The sequence below is a fragment of the Equus asinus genome, chromosome 12 (genome assembly GCF_041296235.1).
Source record: "Equus asinus isolate D_3611 breed Donkey chromosome 12, EquAss-T2T_v2, whole genome shotgun sequence".
Lineage (NCBI taxonomy): Eukaryota > Metazoa > Chordata > Mammalia > Perissodactyla > Equidae > Equus > Equus asinus.
The window spans coordinates 55,201,476-55,218,909 of NC_091801.1; the positions used below are offsets into that span (position 1 = coordinate 55,201,476).

The following is a 17,434-nucleotide window of genomic DNA, read 5'->3' on the forward strand; positions in this document are numbered from 1 at the left end:
AAATATTTGACTTTGTCTTCGTTGGAAAGAGGAGCAGGGACTCACTGCAAGGGGCAGAGTACCTTTAAGAATTTGTGGCCTCTCATTTTGATGCCTTATTTATCACACACCTTCACAATTTTACTAGTGTCAGAAGGAGGCCTGTTTTCCCTTGGAATGCTGCATTCTTCGGGGATGAAGTGTTCAGAGTGTTTAACACTGTAGTACTGGAGTGTCTCTTGAGTGTTTAGCATCTGGATACAGCCGTCATCACTGTAATGAGAGAGAGAGCAGGCCAGAACGGACTCAGTCCAGGGGAAAAGCAGGATCAACAGCAAATCTACCATGGCTTTTCCCAATGTTGCAAAATTAATGGGTCAATAAGGCATCACTATGAAATACTTCTGCAGTCTTGCATTTAATTTGTGTTATTGTCGCCCAAGCTACATACAGTTAGGAAATTACTCTAATAACCAATGATATTACTATAAAAATTTAGGGTATTATAAGCCATAATTTTCAAACAACAGTTACAGGTTGTTATTGTTAACTCTGTTTTTCTCATACACATGTAATAGTACCTTTCTCTTTTTTCAATAATAAAGAGTGCTAAAAATATTAAAACGAATTCTGAAGTATAATAACACACATTTGCTCAGAAATGATTTCCCTAGTGTTACCAAGAGAGACAGACTTCTAAACTAGATGAACCAGCTGACTTATTCTTATTCATAAAATAGTCTTTATTGCTTTTGTTATAAAAATCATACATATATGTAAAATATTTAAAAATTCAGATAAGCTGAGAAGAAAATAATTAAAATCTCTGGTAGAACAACCACTTGGAAATAATCTGTTAATATTTGTACGTAGAGATACAGCAAGAGTGACGCTTGGTCAATCTCAACGCAGGTCACTGCATTTATTTAGCACAAACCTTGCTTTATGAATATTAGCTCAACTAATTCAAAGAACGATTCCATAAGGTGGTACTATTAGAAACTCTATTTTACAGAAGAGAGAGCTGAGGAATAGAGTTATTAAATGACTTGCCCAAGGTCACACCTCTAGTAGGTGGCAGAGCTGGGATTTGAGGCCAGACAGTCTGACTTTGGAATCTGTATTCTTAGTCACTTGCTAAAATTACACTTACCAATATATTTTTTAAACAGGTTTATTGAGGCATAATTGATATACAATAAACTGTACATATTTAAAATATACAATTTAATAAGTTTTTTTAACCATCTTAACTATTTTTAAGTGTACAGTTCAGTAGTGTTCAGTATGTTAACATTCTTGTCCCATGAATCTCCAGAACTTTTCTGTCTAGCAAAATTGAAACTCTATATCCATTAGAAAACATTTCCCCCATTTACCGCTCTCCTCAGCCTTTGGCAACCACCATTCTACTTTCTTTTTCTATGAATTTGACTACTTTAGCTACCTCCTATAAATGCAATCATAAGGTATTTGTCTTTTTGTGGCTGGCTTATTTCACTTAGCATAATGTCTTCAAGGTTCATCATGCTGTAGCATATGACAGGATTTTCCTCCTTTTTAAAGCCAAATAATATTCCAGTGTATATATGTACCACATTTTGTTTATCCATTCATCTGTCAATGACATATGGCTGGCTTTCACCTCTTGGCTATTGTGAATAATGCTGCTACAAGCATGGCTATGCAAATACCTCTTTGAGATCCTGCTTTCAATTATTTGGATATATATCCAAAAGTGGGTCTGCTGGATCATATGGTAATTCTATTTTTAATTTTTTGTGGAACTACCATACTGTTTTTCATGGCAGCTGCACCATTTTACATTCCCACCAACAGTCCACAAAGATTCCAATTTCTCTACATCCTTGCCAACACATTACTTTCTGTTTTGTGTTTTCAATAGTAAACATTCTAGTGGGTGTGAGATTTGCATTGTGGTTTTGATTTGCATTTCTCTAATGATTAGTAATGTCGAACATCTTTTCATAAGCTTGTTGGTCATTTGTATATCCTCTTTGGAGAAATAGCCAGTCAAGTCCTTTGTCCATTTTTTAATTGGGTTGGTTTTTTGTTGTTGAGTTGCAGGAGTTCTTTATATATTCTGGATATTATTACCCAATATTTTTTTAAATAAACATGGAATAATATTTATACTTTGCAGGCTGTTTTGCAAAGTGCCTTTTTATGTATTTTGAATATATTCTTTAATATTACTTTGCTATAAGATCTATATTCTGTCATATGGTTACAGTATAATTTTTAATGATCCCTCTATTGTAGCCATCTTATGCTATTTTCTTTTTTTGCTATTAGAAATAAGACTGCACTGATCATATGTATTGATTTTATGATAGTTTCTGTATTATTTTCCTGAGTCCACTGTAACAAATTATCACAAATTTGGTGTGTATAAACAACAGAAATTTATTCTCTCACAGTTCTAGAGGCTAAAAATCAGAACTCTGGCAGGGCCACACTGATCCTAAGATTCTAAGGGAGATAATGTTCCTTCCATTTTCTAGCTTCTGAAGGCTGTTGGCATCTCTTGACTTGTGGCTGCATCATTCCCAACTCTTTATCTGTCTGTGTAATCTCCCTCTGCCTTAATCTTATTAGGACACTTGCTGCTCGATTTAGGGCCCACCCAGATAATACAGAATCATTTTATCATCTCAAGATCCTTAACTAAATTACATCTGCAAAGACCCTTTTTCCGTATAAAATTCTGGGGATTAGGATGTGAACATATCTTTTGGCAGGCCACCATTAAGATAAGTTTCTAAAATTAGAATTGTTGGTTCAGGGCATGTACAATTTAAATGTTTTTAGATGAATATTTCCAAATTGTGCTCAAGAATGACTTTTTTTTTTTATCATTCTTGTCTTTTATTTACTTATTTTTTATTTATTCTTTTGAAGAAGACTGGCCCTGAGCTAACATCCATGCCCATCTTCCTCCACTTTATATGTGGGACGCCTGCCACAGCATGGCTTGACAAGCAGCGCACAGGTTTGTACCCAGGATCCCAGCTGGTGAACCCCAGGTCACCAAAGTGGAACATGTGAACTTAACTGCTGTGCCACCAGGCCAGCCCCAAGAATGACTTTGAATTGCATTTTTAATGTTCTTAAATGTGTGTGCTGTGTGTGTGCTTGCATACACACCATGCAAAAACATATGTGTACTGCATAAAAATAAAAAAAGAAAAGAGAAGAGAAGAGACAATTGGAGATTGGGGAGAAAATAGATAAGGGGGGGGATTCTCAGAATTGTCTTCCTTGATAATTTAAGTTCTATCCATAGTTGTTTCAATAAAACATACCCTATTGGCCTATTGGTCTGGGCCTAGAAATGTAGCAAACTTGTGTGGTTTTGATTTATTTATTTGATTATCTCTGTTTTGTTTCTGTCTAGAAATGTTTTATTTTCAAATCTTTGCATTTTTGTGTAAAATAATTAATCTTCGATTGTGACATATTGTTTTCCATTAAAAAGAAACATTTTTTCCTATTTTCTCCAAGTGTTACATAATCTTTACAATGTGGAGTATAAATTTTTGAACTTTTAAAATCATTTGATGAACTAAAAAAAAGCTTCATATGTATGCACGTATGTGTGTTTTCTGTTGAGAGGTGGAATACCATCAGGATTGGGTATTTCTTTTCTTAAATAAACTAGTTGAAAAGTTCACCCAAAAGGAACTGTGTCTCAGGATAAAAGTCATTTTCAAGAGCATTTGGGTAATAAATCATGTGGAATTGTATTTTCAATACTTTGTCATGAATAGCCATGAATCGCCAGCTTCTTGATAGACGGTGACTTTTTGTAACCAACTTGCAGAACTTACACATCCAGTTGAGTGAGTCCTTCAAAGCCAGAGGCAATGTGCTTATTCCAGGGACGTGACTGTTGTTCAAAGTTCAGGTTTTAAACTTCTCTCTTAAAACTACCTGCTTTTAACTTGTGACTTAAGATTCTCAAAAATTAATCAGTTTTGTTTATTTGATAAACTCATCTCATATTTCATCCAGAATTTCTGTTTATTTTCCAGTTTGACCAACCATTGGACGTGGCTCTGAATAACTTTTGTCTGGTTCCAAGAAATCAAACCCATTTTCATGGAAAAATAATTTGCCACCAGAGAGATATTCAATATGTTGCTACATTTTCCAAAAATGATTTAAGCAACAGCATTATCATTAGAATAAGTGTATGGCCTCCTGAGGAGCTTACTTTGAGAGCAAGAGCTCAGAAGTGTTATTTGTGGTATGTTTTCATAAATATCCTGACACATTGCCACAAAAGTAACACAATATATTATGGAATACAAGGTTTTATGAGGAAGAAGGCACTCAAAATTTTCCAGGCAAATCTCCTAATTTTACAAATAAGGAAAGGTAAGATTCAAGCAGCTTAAGTTGCGGAAGGCTAGCTACATCTTTAGTTGGTGATGGAGTTTAGGAAGATCCAAGTTTTTAAATTTGATTTCAAGGTTTTTTTTTTAAGCTATAACATGCGGTAGTTGAAGTTGTGAATTGGCAAGTGGCTAGCAAAGTTCAACCTGCATTTGTTTCCATTAGCTAGAGATTTTTAAATACCTTTAGGTGGGGCAATAATTCCCTACTTCAGATTAGCAACAGGTTTTATCATGACTGAAACATATAGCCTTTGGATAGATTGCCAGATTTAACAAATAAAACTTTGAATTTCAGATAGATAATGCTTAATTTTGTACTATAAGTAAGTACCAAACATTGCGTGGGACTCATATACTCATACTAAAACTATTCATTTATTTGGAATTTAAATTCAACTGGGCATCCTGTATTTTATCTGGCAAACCTAGCTTTGGAGCATATTAGGCATACAAAGCACCATTTTGAATCTGGCCTACCAGCCAGGTATGGCAGAAATATTTACTATTCACTAAATAGCCTTATGTTCCTCCACAATTTGCTTCTTGCTTATAGTTAGGCAGAGCCACAAGACTAATTCTGGGCAATGTCCTGTGGTTAAAAGTGATGTGTGTCAGTTGATTGATGCACTTAAAAGCCAATGTGCAGCCAACCTCCAGGTCACTCTTTCCCTGTTGCAATGAACTTGAAAGGATGGCATAGATGCAAACACAGCGGCCTTGGACCCCTGAGGAAAAGTTGGAATGAAGGTACCCAGGAGAACCATTGGGCCCACAGCATACTTTGTGTATGTAAGAAATAAACCTTTATCTGTTAATCCATTGAATCTTCAGGGTTGGTTTGTTACTGCAGCTTAGCATAGCCCATCCTGATTAACACACTGTGTGTCATTAGATAAATTAAGTAAATTCTGTGAGGTTAAGTTTGCTGTTGTTTTTTAATCTTTATGGAGTTGCCATCAACTTTGCAGATTTGTTTGGAGGACTGAATGAGAACTATAGGTGAAAAGCTTCAGCCTTCTGTCTGCGGCATGGTAGGCTGCAACAGATAAGAATGATATTTAATGATAGCATACCCATTATGAATATTGCTTTAATTCTTATAATAATCTTATGAAATTGTTGAGGCTTGGAGTGGTTAAGCAATTTGCCCAAGGTCATTTCACAAAGCTCTTATTAAATATAGAGCTAAGTCTCTATTCTAGGACATTCTGACTCCAAAATATGTATTTTCCAATCTATGTCACATAAACATTTGCCTTTGACATACAGAAGCCTGTCTCTATGCCATTCATTCATGTCAAAAACACTTATTGATGCCCTATATTAGCATTAGAATACAAATATGAAAGATCAGACCAATCTTGCCCTTAAGGAAGTCTCAGTCTTGCTCAGGCAAGTAAATATATAATTACAAATTAATACACTAAGTAATGTGATAGAGGGAAGCACAAGCTTCTGAAGGAACACACGTTGGGAATGGGACTGGGGTTAGAGAAGGCTTAAAGGAGGTGGTGAAACCTGAACTGAATCTTGGAGGGTGAATGTGAGTTGGTCTAACAAAAAAAGGCTGGGTATTCTAGGCAGAGGGAACATGTACTAAGCATGCACAAATCCACTTGGTGTGTTCAGGAATTGTAACTAGTTATATGCCTGGGTTGCAATCATGTAGTGAGTTCAGGGGTTGGGTATAGTCAGTGGGAGCTATAAACACAGCAGAGGCTGCTCAGTGGGAGTGGGACAACTGAGATACGGCCTGTCCAGGGGGACAAAGGACATGTAGGTACCACCAGAGATGCAGACAGAGAGGTCAAAATACCCTGACTCACTTCCTCTTCCTGCCATCCAATCTCCTAACACTCCCTCCCATTGGTAAACCTAACTGGAAGTCAATTGGAAAGGGAGACAAGGAAATGTAGTCTTAGGAGCCAGCTTTCTGCTATATAGAACAGAATAGGGGAAGGGTGAGAAATGGATCCTAGAACAAGTAATGCAAGAATATCAATTCCACCCTTGCACTGTGAAGAGAGTGCTTGCATTCTTCAATCAAAAATATTAAAATATAATATTATCTCCAATTGTGTTTCCTCAGAAGCAGTCCTTGAGAAGGAGATCAGCATATAGAAAGTTTACTGACGAGTGCTTTCAGGATCAACACTTGTTGAAGAAAGGAGAATGAAGTGATATTGGGCAAAGGAAGAAGTTGAGCTGCACTGCAGTCCCAACAAAGCCTCAGCTGACCCCGTGTGTACCCGTGCAGCCAGGACGGCCCTTTAGAGCTGTCTTGAGTTGGGGTGCTGGGATTGGACTTTTATACTCTTGTGCTGATTGGTCATTGGATACTAGCTAGCCTGAAAAGGGGGCATGACCTTGGGCAAGGCAGTTTTCTTCAGCTGAAGAAATCCCTATAGAATATTGACAGCTGAGGGTCATCTTCCGGCAGCATTCCCTGAAGCTTGGGAAATAAATCACAGTTTCTATCATAATCTACCCCTTATGCCCCTCAATCTTTGCATAGTTTCCACAAGCAGCTCCCTATGAGCCTTTCTTCCTAAAGGAAATTTGGAAAAGGAAGGTTAGTGGGACAAGCTAGAGTTCCTACTCCTGCACTCATCACAGGGCCACAGCTAACACTGGCTGTCTCCCTCCTCTACTATGCATTCTAAATCCCCTCACCCTCAGCTATCATCTCTGCTAGTCCATATGGTTTACCTGGTGGTGTGTCCCAGCCCCTTTTCTCTGAGATATCTGAGCACCCTGCCCTTCTCTGGGCAGATTTACTATACTTGTCAATATACCATCAGATTTGGGCAAGGGAGTAGCAGGGGTCACCCAAGTGAATCACCTATTCCACATATTCCAACCAGCCCTACCTCTTGATGATCAGGGTCAATTTCCCCTGCAAAAATGGTGAATCCTTATCTTGTTGACTGGTCCCTGTACACAGGGAGCCAGAAGTGCCCAGGCAGCAGCTGTAGTTCATAGCTCAATTGGACTCTTGCTATGTACCCCAGCAGAAATGTTCTCCCTTTGGGAATCAGGATCTCTATCCACAGAGGCCAGAGTTCTATGCAAGCAGTAACAAAGAAACCTTAAAATTGAGACACTTAAAAATTTAGAGGCCAGGAAGAGTACGAAAAGCTAGAAAAAAGGAAGTGGCCAATTACATAGGAGGGAAAACAAGTGTGTAATGCCACTGAAGCTGAAAGAAGAAAGTTTTTCAAGAAATAGGTTTGATCAATTACTGTCCAATGCTACCCTGGAAAAGGTACAGTAAGATGAAGACTGAGGATAGACCATTGGATTCAGCAAAAATTAGTGACCTTGAAGAGTGTATTTTCAGTGAGGTGGAGGAATGAAAGCCTGATTAGAGGGGGTTAAAAAAGAGAGAGAAGAAAGTGAAGATGATGAATACACACACTTTTAAGATATTTTTCTATAAATGAGAAGAGGAAGAAAAGAAGGTAGCTTGAGGGAAAAGGCACAAAAGATTTTTTTAAGGAGACAAACATTATCGTATGTTGATAGAAATGACCCAATAGAGCAGGAATGATTGGGGAGGTCTAATTATTCCTCATCATAGGTACCTAACAAGAAGTGCTCGGTAAATGCTAGCTACTCTGATTATTATTATTTATTATTATTTTTTTTTTTGGTGAGGAAGTTTCACCCTCAGCTAACATCTGTGTCAGTCTTCCTCTGTTTTGTATGTGGGATGCCTCCACAGCATGGCTGATGAGTGAAGCAGGTCTGCACCTGGGATCCGAACCTGCGAACCGGGGCTGCCAAAGTGGAGTGCATGGAACTTAAACCACTCGGCCACAGAGATAGTTCCCTTTATACTACTTTTAAAATCAGACCTGGATAATTATAAAATCATCTGCCTACTTTCTTGAATTTTTATTTCCAGGAAGTTTCTAGGTAATGTCATTATATACACAAAATTTCAGATGTGCATGAATGTTGCTGTGAAAGATAATAAACAAGAAGTTTGCTGGTTTTTTTGACCATGTGAAAATAAAATTACATACTTTTTTTGGAGGGAAGCCTAGTCTACGCATCTGAATATAAACCTATTTCTACAAAATAGTCTAGAATTATGAAATTACATACTTTTTTGGGAGGGTAATCTATCTATGCATCTGAATATAAACTTATTTCCACAAAATAATTTAGAATTATGAGAAAGTTTATTATTTGAGTAAATTTTTGTCAGTAATCAATACAGAATGCCATGTGGATGTGTAGGGACACAAAAACAAAGAAATAAAAACAACAGACAGAACAATGTATAAGGTCAATGGCATTGCTGCAAAGCATTAAACACAATCTGAGTATTCAGATAAAAACTCTCTCTTTCTAAAACTATGGTGACTAGGTAACTAATCAGGGTGCCTGGGATAAGACCTAATGCTTTCATGAAACTAGGACAGAGACATAGGGAGGGCATGATGGATAGTTTTTGTTATTTTGAACAAAAAGAGAAAAAAGTGAACCTCTTTACTTGTGAAATTGCTCAACTTGTGTGTGAAGAAAAGCCATGACTATAACCAATCAATGCCTTTGTCCAAGTAAAAGATTGCAGAGAATTATTGTCAGATGCTGGATTTTTCCTTCCAGAGAAATGACAACCCTATACCTTGAAAATTTCAAGAGCAGTCTTCCAAAACCCCTATAAAATATTAAACTAATATACTTACAATTTTAGTACAAATCAGGAAATGCAGAAATTACAGTACTCATAGTTATATTAACTAAGTTCACAGGGCACACATGTAGGATTTTTTATTCCAAAGCAGCCCAGTTTGAGGAGTTAATATTTCTTTGGGGACTGAATACTTGTATTTTCCATCTTCTCTGAATTAAGATTAGAGAACTAAAATAAGTGTTTGCATACTGCATTTAAAGTATAATTTCTTAGCACTGCCAAAATGTTTGGCCGACCTCTGATTTTGTAGCAATATTTAAGGGAAGGTATTAAATGGGAAATCATATTGAGGCAAATTCATACACTATGTCATGTACTAGGGCTTTTATACTTTTTATATGTATAATGCAGTAATTTTATTTTGTGACTAGTTTCTATAACATTTTTCCATCAATTAAAATGAGAAAAATATTTAATTTCTAAGGGCACATCTCCAGATTTTCACTTTTTTGTGCTAAAACAGTGAATAGAAGAGAAGCATGTAGACAATTGAATGTTTTATTTACTTACTTTTCTCATTAAAATTTTTCTCATGCTGTGTTTATTTTAAAAAATGCCCAAATATTTTCAATTGGTTTAAATATTCTAGAAAATATGCATATTGATTTGGGAGCTGATAAAATAGTTATGAAAGTCATGATGGCATGTTTACTTGCCAATGTGAAAATGGGAAAAACAAAATATCCCGGAGTCCTACATTTTTCAAGAGAAAAGAAACACATTCCTTTTAAAAATATGGCATATCAACCAACGTGATTTTATCATATGGGAATAGTCTGAGGAGCTGTTTGGAACACACCTCAGAATTGTCTGCTCAATGGAGGGAAGGGGGAGAATTTCTCTACCAATTCTCATCCCATGTTGTGTTAACTCACTTATACTTCCAGGCTTATGTGTGAGTCAAAATAGCTGAGCAGCTTCCACAGGAACTACAGCAAAAATTCCCTGATGCACAAAGCAAGAAATTGCAGTAGGGGCAAGGTGCTGTCACGTTAGTTATACTTGTGCACAGGTTTTTGTCATAGCAGGACCTCAGCTAGAAGTACATTAAGAGAATGTGAGGTGGGGGACAAGAGGTGTCTAAACACCCTCTCATGATGAATTTTGGAAGAATAACATGGTGTAACATTCAATAAACGTAGTTACTTGTAAATGGGTGGTTAAGGTTGTATAGGAATACCCAAGGTTTATCAAGTAAAAATACCTAAGTCTAATCAATCATATTGTGTTTGAGTAAAGAAAAGATAGGCTATAGCTAAAGAATATATCCTATGTTTTCAAATCTGCATGGGACCTATTGAGAGGAAGGCAAAAAATACTATAGAAGCTTTGTGTGCTCTCAATATAGTTACAAAGCATTGTCTCCTACAAATTGGTCAAATATCTAGTCTGTTTACCAGCATGGTCTTTAGTGAAGAGAAGCATCAGGCAATTATGGCTTAAAGACATTAACTAGGAATATCATCTACTGAACTCTATCTACTCTGCTTCCATGTTCACCAAACAGCCTTCTGATTCTACTGAGGTTTCCTCATAAATTAGTCTACAAGGATAAAATGGACTCATTTTCAACATGAGTAATTGTGTTTTCTTCATAGTCATATTTATCATAGTAAATTTAAAAATTGAACCATGGTTTACATATCAGTCCTTTGTGAATGTGGGTAGTGTGAGATGAGGAAGACTGAGCATGGTTGGAATACTGTTTAAAATATATCAAGCATAGATGGGACAAGGAAACTGAGATGGTATGACAAAAAGAGGATTACATTAAGTTCTAGTGAGAAAAGCAGTTGAGAGAAAGTTTCTAGTGGAATAATAAATGGCTTGGAAGGACTAGAAGATGCAGAGTGTGCTGACTTCTTCCTGGCTCTGTGGTCAAAGTGAAGGAGGTTTGGGAGACAATACAGTTTTCAATTAATGGAAGATAGAGTTTTTGAGAAAAGGTTCAAGACTACAGCTTGGCTATTTTGACAATAAAAGGGTTACTACAAGATATTGTAGACCAAATTATCCTAAATTTTCAATTGGCATGTGGGGCAATGGTGCCTTCTGCCTCAGCAAAATTGCTTCTCCAAGTTGGTGGTTTGATTTGATCCATTGTCAGAAGTCTTTGGGAATGGGAAATAAAGGTGATTGTAAAGCATTTGGTAAACATAAATTAATATAAATCTCAACATTAGCAACTTTCCAGCAAATGTCTCTGAAATAGGTCATATATTTTGTGTAAAATTTAATAGAGTGATTTCTTGATACATTAAAATGTTTTTCTCTTATTAGTGATGCTTTCATAGTTGGCTTGATTCACTTGATATCAATGATCTACAGTGTAATAAAATTTAAGCAGAGAAACTTAATACAATCTGAATTAGGAACCACAGCTTCATTGGGACTTAATGTATCATATTGCAGCATAACATTCTAATATACATAATTTTCTAAATCGTGCATTGACTTCAGGGAGTACTTAAATATTCAGCTCAATTCTCTCTTAAGTGTCCAGAACACGGTTAACAATATAATGTCCTGCATGGAGAAGGTAGAAAAGCTTCCCTCCACACCCAGATTTGCCAGTGGAGCCAGAAAAGCAACAGCTATATGAAAAAGCTCCCTGGCAGAGTTATTTCCAGCACATTTTGATGAGACACAAAAGGAAAAAGAATCAATATTTCCTGAATGCCTACTATGTGCCAACCCCTTTACTACTATTTTAACACACTTTAATCATCAATACAAATCTGCAAGTGTAGGTATTTATTATTCCCATTTCACTTTTAAGGAAACTAAACTCAGAGATCCTGCTGAGGTTAACATAGCTGTGGTAGAACTGAGAATGGAATACAGTCCTGTTTTCTTTCTGTTCATACACTTGACCCAGGATTTATGTACAAATCTATGAATGTGAGAATGTTCTGCATAAATGGGTATCTGCCATCATGGGTGTTTTAGCATAATTCTTTCTTCAGAAAATTCTTCCAGTGTTGTCAAAGTACGCATGCATTTAAGAAAGGACAAAATCTCTGCTGCCTTCTTAAAGGCAAGAAGAGGGTTATCAGACCAGTCTTTGCTTTCTTAGTGACAGTAGATATGGTTTTAGGAACCAAGCTGTAACATGTTCACCGACTGTAAACTCCTGAATGGCAGAGGCCATGACTTAGACTTCCAATTTCCAATTTACACCTGGCAAAGAATCCTGCCCAGAGTCAAGCCATGGTAACAGTAGGTTATGTTTTAGTTGCTGAATTTTTGCTTCCTCCAAACACTGAAGACTGAAGTCCTGAATTATTTCAATTATTTATGAAATAAACCAGTCCTCATATTAATACAGTCCTTTATTTGATATAAGTAAACTAAGAAAACATTTGGCAAATGTTCACTTTTTCAGTGAATTGGGTTTGGCTTGTTGACTGAATGGTGAAGGATCTGGATATGAAAATTTTCAGTTGGCAGTAAGGAGGAGAAAGAATTCTCCATTTGCTTCTTGACATTGTGAGTTTAATGATTGCTTTGTGCTGTTATCCTGACAGACTTACAAATCAAAATAAGCAAGAAATAACAACCTACAGTTTTCAGTGGAAGACAATATTGGGTAAAAAGACAAGTACATTTTCATTCTCAGAAAGGTCAAATCTGTCAGTAGGAGGAAGAGGAACTCTTATTTTGAGGCTAAACTATAAATATTAACTTCAAATATAATTTCATATAACTTCATATAGGTTGCTTCACAGGCAAACAGATTAGAATTCACTTTAACTTCATGAAAGAGTTAAATATATGAGCAAACTAAGGTAACTACGTCAGACGAAGAACTAAGAAGTCACCTTACAAAGGGGTGTAGTACGCAGCCTTGGCAACTGCCCCGACTGGTCCCTGCCTCTTGGTATGCTCATGCTTGTGTAACCCCCTCCCACTGAGTGTGGGCTAGACTTAGGGACTCACTTTTAATGATCAGAATAGGTGGGACTAATGATGTTATGTAATATAAGGCAATGTGGTCTCTCTGTCTCTCAGGTCATTTACTCTGGGAGAAGCCAGGGGCCTTGTAATGAGCAACCCTATAGTGAGGCCCATGTGGCAAGGAACTGAGGCCTCTTGCTAACAGCCATGTGAGTGAGCTTGGAAGTGGATCCTCTAGGCCCATTCAAGCCTTTGGGTGACTATAGCCCCAGCTGACAGTTTGACTGCAGCCTTATGAGAGACTGAACCAGAACCATCTAGCTAAGTTGTTCCCAGATTCCTGATCCTAAGAACTGTGTAAGATAATAAATGTTCAGTTTTAATCCACTAAATTTTGGGGTAATTTGTTGTGCAACAATAGATAACTAATACAAGGGGGCAAGAGTATCAGATGGCAGTCCAGCCTGGAAAGAATAGGGCCAGGAATTCATTTCAGGAAGAGGACTAGACAGGAATATTTCACATTTAAGTAGGTCAGTTAAGGCAAAGAGAAGCAAGTATATGCCAAAGTTCGCGCTAGTCAGCATGTCAAGGCTGGAGGATCAGAGAGCCAGCAAAATTGACACTCTGTGGAAAAGTTGGTACCTAAGAGTTTAACCCCAAATGTCAGAGAAGATGTAGGTGAATTTGACCTTAATGGAGGCAGCTACAGAGAAGCGAGAATTACCTCACAGACTGGGACACTGAAAGACATTTGATGTGGAAGTTGTCCTAGTTATCAGAGTTCAGTCAATTAAACAGCCATGGTTGCTCCCCTCTAGGAATTTATATTTTCAAATGGGCAAATTGACATAGACAAGCATATGAAAGGGTGTAACTCTAAATTCTAAATGCGTGTTCCTTTTCCTCCTCCTCATTCTCTCTGCCTCCATCATAGCTCAGGCTCTAAGCACCTCATGCCTAGCATTTAATTGCTACCAGGTTGTTTCTTGTTCATTAGACTTGTCTCTTCAGCTAGACTGTAGGCTGCTTAAGGAAAAGATCATGTCTCGTTCAATAATCCTCCTTTAACCACAAGTTCTTCTTATTTGAAATGTGAGTATATGTGACTTATTTCTGTATACCTTCTCTGAAACCACAAGAATTTTGGATCACTATACATGAATCATTTCAAGTTGCTACCATCTTGATTCTAGTGAGATTGAAAGCACTCTGGGTTATTTGTTTCTACCCTCTTCTGCCTCTCTATACTATTAGTTACATTGTTTCCAATTTTTGCAAAGGTATATTATCATTTTCTTTATATTATGGGCATTATGATGTGGTGTAAGAAATATGCTACGTGTTGGGAGGACATACTGCTTTAGATAGACATGGACCCTGCCTTCTTGTCATTTGTTACCCATGTAGCCTGTACAATATTAGGAAAAAAGCAATTGAAAAGTAATGCACTTAAACTGCAGCAGCTCCTGGGAATGTTTGAAGGCAATACCTATGATGTGTCATAATATTCCCCAATGGAGGATCCTTTTTTTGATCTGACACTAATCAGCAAGTGATATTTATCAAAGGAGGCTTCATAAGATCTTCCTGCGCAGAACTCTTTTCAGGACAGAAAGATGCGCTCACATAAAATGATACAGACAAAGAGCACAAATGTTGGAGAGACAGAAAAATGAAGTATCTATCTTAAAAGAAGGCAGCTAACGATTGTCAGAGCATAGTGAAAGGAAGTAAAACCTTAGAAAAATAACTTCTTTCTTCCCCCCACCCCTTTTTTAAAGATTGGCACCTGAGCTAACATCTGTTGCCAATCTTTCCCCACCTCCACCCCTAGTACATAGTTGTATATTGTAGTTGTGAGTGCCTCTGGTTGTGCTGTGTGGGACGCTGCCTCAGCATGGCCTGATGAGCAGTGACATGTCCATACCCAGGATCAGAACCGATGAAACCTCAGGCTGCCAAAACAGAGCAGGTGAACTTAATCACTCAGCCATGGGGCCGGCCCCAGAAAATAACTTCTTAAACCTTGGTCTATAGAAATCTTCATTTGAGCAAGTGAATATAAAGTGAATTTTTTTTTAACATTTCTGTTCTTTAATGTGAAATTCCCAACTTTTTTTTTTTTTTGAAGATTAGCCCTGAGCTAATTCCTGCCAATCTTCCTCTTTGCTGAGGAAGACTGGCCCTGAGCTAACATCCGTGCCCATCCTCCTCTACTTTATATGTGGGACACCTACCACAGCATGGCTTGATGAGCAGTGCCATGTCCACACCTGGGATCCGAACCGGCAAACCCGGGCTGCCGAGAAGGGAAACGTGCGAACTTAACCGCTGCACCACTGGGCCAGCCCCTAAAGTGCATTTTTAAAAGACTTTAACACATATATTAAATGATTCACTGCAATGCTATAAAATTACTAACTCCTCCTAATCTGTTAGGTCTCCATTCAAAGTTGTTTCTTCCAGGAATCCCTCCCAGGTAGTCCAATAGTCCCTTGTTGTATAGCTAGCATAATTTAAAGTAATTTAATCTGTTATTGTTCATTTCTATCCAAGAAATTGTGGGCTTTTAATGAGAGCACGGCCCTGTCTTTCTTGATTAATTTTGTACCACCAGTCACTAACTCAGGGCCTCACACATGGAAAGTGCACCCAAAATATTTTTGTAATGAATAAAGGAATAAATGCATGGAGGTAAAAAGGCTTAAAAAAAAAAAAAAAAAAAAAGACCAGTTATCATATACTTGCTTTCTTCAAAAAGAGACAAATCATTGGGGAGAAATGAAATCAACATGTAGGGCCATTCAAACATGTCTGTTGATAAATAATTTTGCTAGGAGCACAACAATTATTTTTCATTCATTTCCTCATTTATTTACCTTCCTCCTCCATACTCAATGATGTGAGATTTTTACTTCTCCTACTTGGCCTCTGAAGGCATCTTGAGGGCCTTTTCTTAGGCTTGGCCCTGACAGAGACCTGACATTCCTGGAACTTGCTCACTTTCCTATCCTCTGCTTTGAAGGATCTGATATTGAACAGCCCCAGCTTGTTCATTCATAACAGGCTAAAATATTTGAACTAATTCTCCTGGCAATAGCAGCCATTAAAGGTATATGAGCAAAAAAGCAACACGGCAAAGCAGGGTTCAGGAAGATTCTTCTGTTGATAGCTATTGGAATTGGTTTTTCTCTGGAGAGTCTGATTTTGAATATCTAAAGCATTTAAGGAGAAGAAGGCCATGCAATGCTAAAAGATGAGGAGCAATGCAGTGTCTTGTACTTAGTTCCAAATGAATGTCACTGGTATGAGTTCAGGGAAGGAGGAGATGATGTGGGATGTCAGGGTCAGGGGCCCTCAGTGGTGAAGGGGAAGTAAGTTGGTTTTGAAGGATAGGAAGGATTTAGATAAGTGACTTGTTTATAGGAAAACATAGAGAATAGCTTGGTTGTAGCAGTGGTTCTCAACCTCAACTTTGGATTCAATTGAGGAGATCGATAAAATGAGGATTCATGTGATCTCTTAATGCCCTCCAGCCAGAGACCATGAGGAACACACCTGTAGTTGAAGGAGGTTGGGTTTATTGATTCATTGCAAAGAGGGAGACCACAAACCATGGAGAACCGTGGGGCATCTCAGTAAGAGGGTGTTAGAAAGGAGTTATAATATTTGGATTTGTACTGCTGATTTTGAGGAGGGCCCAAGAAAGCAGAGCTTTGCTCTGGACTAGATGTTGTCAAGCAGCAGAGGTAATTCTAGAACTTGGTATCTTAATTCTTACCTGGAAGATGGAAAGAACCAAGCAATGCTATAACTGTAATTAGTAAAGAAGCAGCAATCAATCATACTATCTAGGACGGGGGATATTTGGCCATTTTTGTGGTTTGGACAATGTTCTTGTTTTTGTCTGTGCTCAAACTTGATTACAGATTGGTCATCACAGTCACCGCGTGGCCTTGTCTGATGTTGCTGTTCTGTGAAATTGCTTGTGTTCAAGAGGAGAACACCAAGGCCTCACTGTGAATGCCAGGCCAGCTCCCAGATGTCAGGGACTGCTTTTCAATTTTTCAGATGAAGCACAAGAAACTGATTCACTGGCAGACAAAAAAAATCTGTGTTTCTAATAAGATGGCCATGTGATTCTGATTGAGGGAACCTGAGGATCAAGCTTTCAGAAACAGTTCTGTTGTAGGAAATAAGGCTGAACAAGAGAAGCAGGTTGAACAAATCCTTGAAAAACAGGCTAATAGGTTTGAACATCATTCTGCCAGAAATAGCAGCCATTGAGGGCATATGAGCAAAGAAGCAACACTGCAAAACAGAGTTCAGGAAGATTCTTCTGTTGGTAATGAACAGTATGGTTAGATAGAGCATAAGGGATAGGGGCTCAGGCTGGGGATGAACAGTGAGAGTAGAAGCAGACAGACCA

General features: G+C 37.7%; 1 long non-coding RNA gene across 1 annotated transcript in view; it reads right to left on the minus strand.

The window, feature by feature from the left end:
* Positions 1–5,321: 5,321 nt before the first annotated feature.
* Positions 5,322–17,434, minus strand: part of LOC123275685 (uncharacterized) — a 144,928-nt gene continuing 132,815 nt past the window's right edge. The window contains exon 3 of the long non-coding RNA XR_011493299.1: positions 5,322–5,436. This is a non-coding gene — a long non-coding RNA (uncharacterized lncRNA). The remainder of the gene's footprint in view (positions 5,437–17,434) is intronic.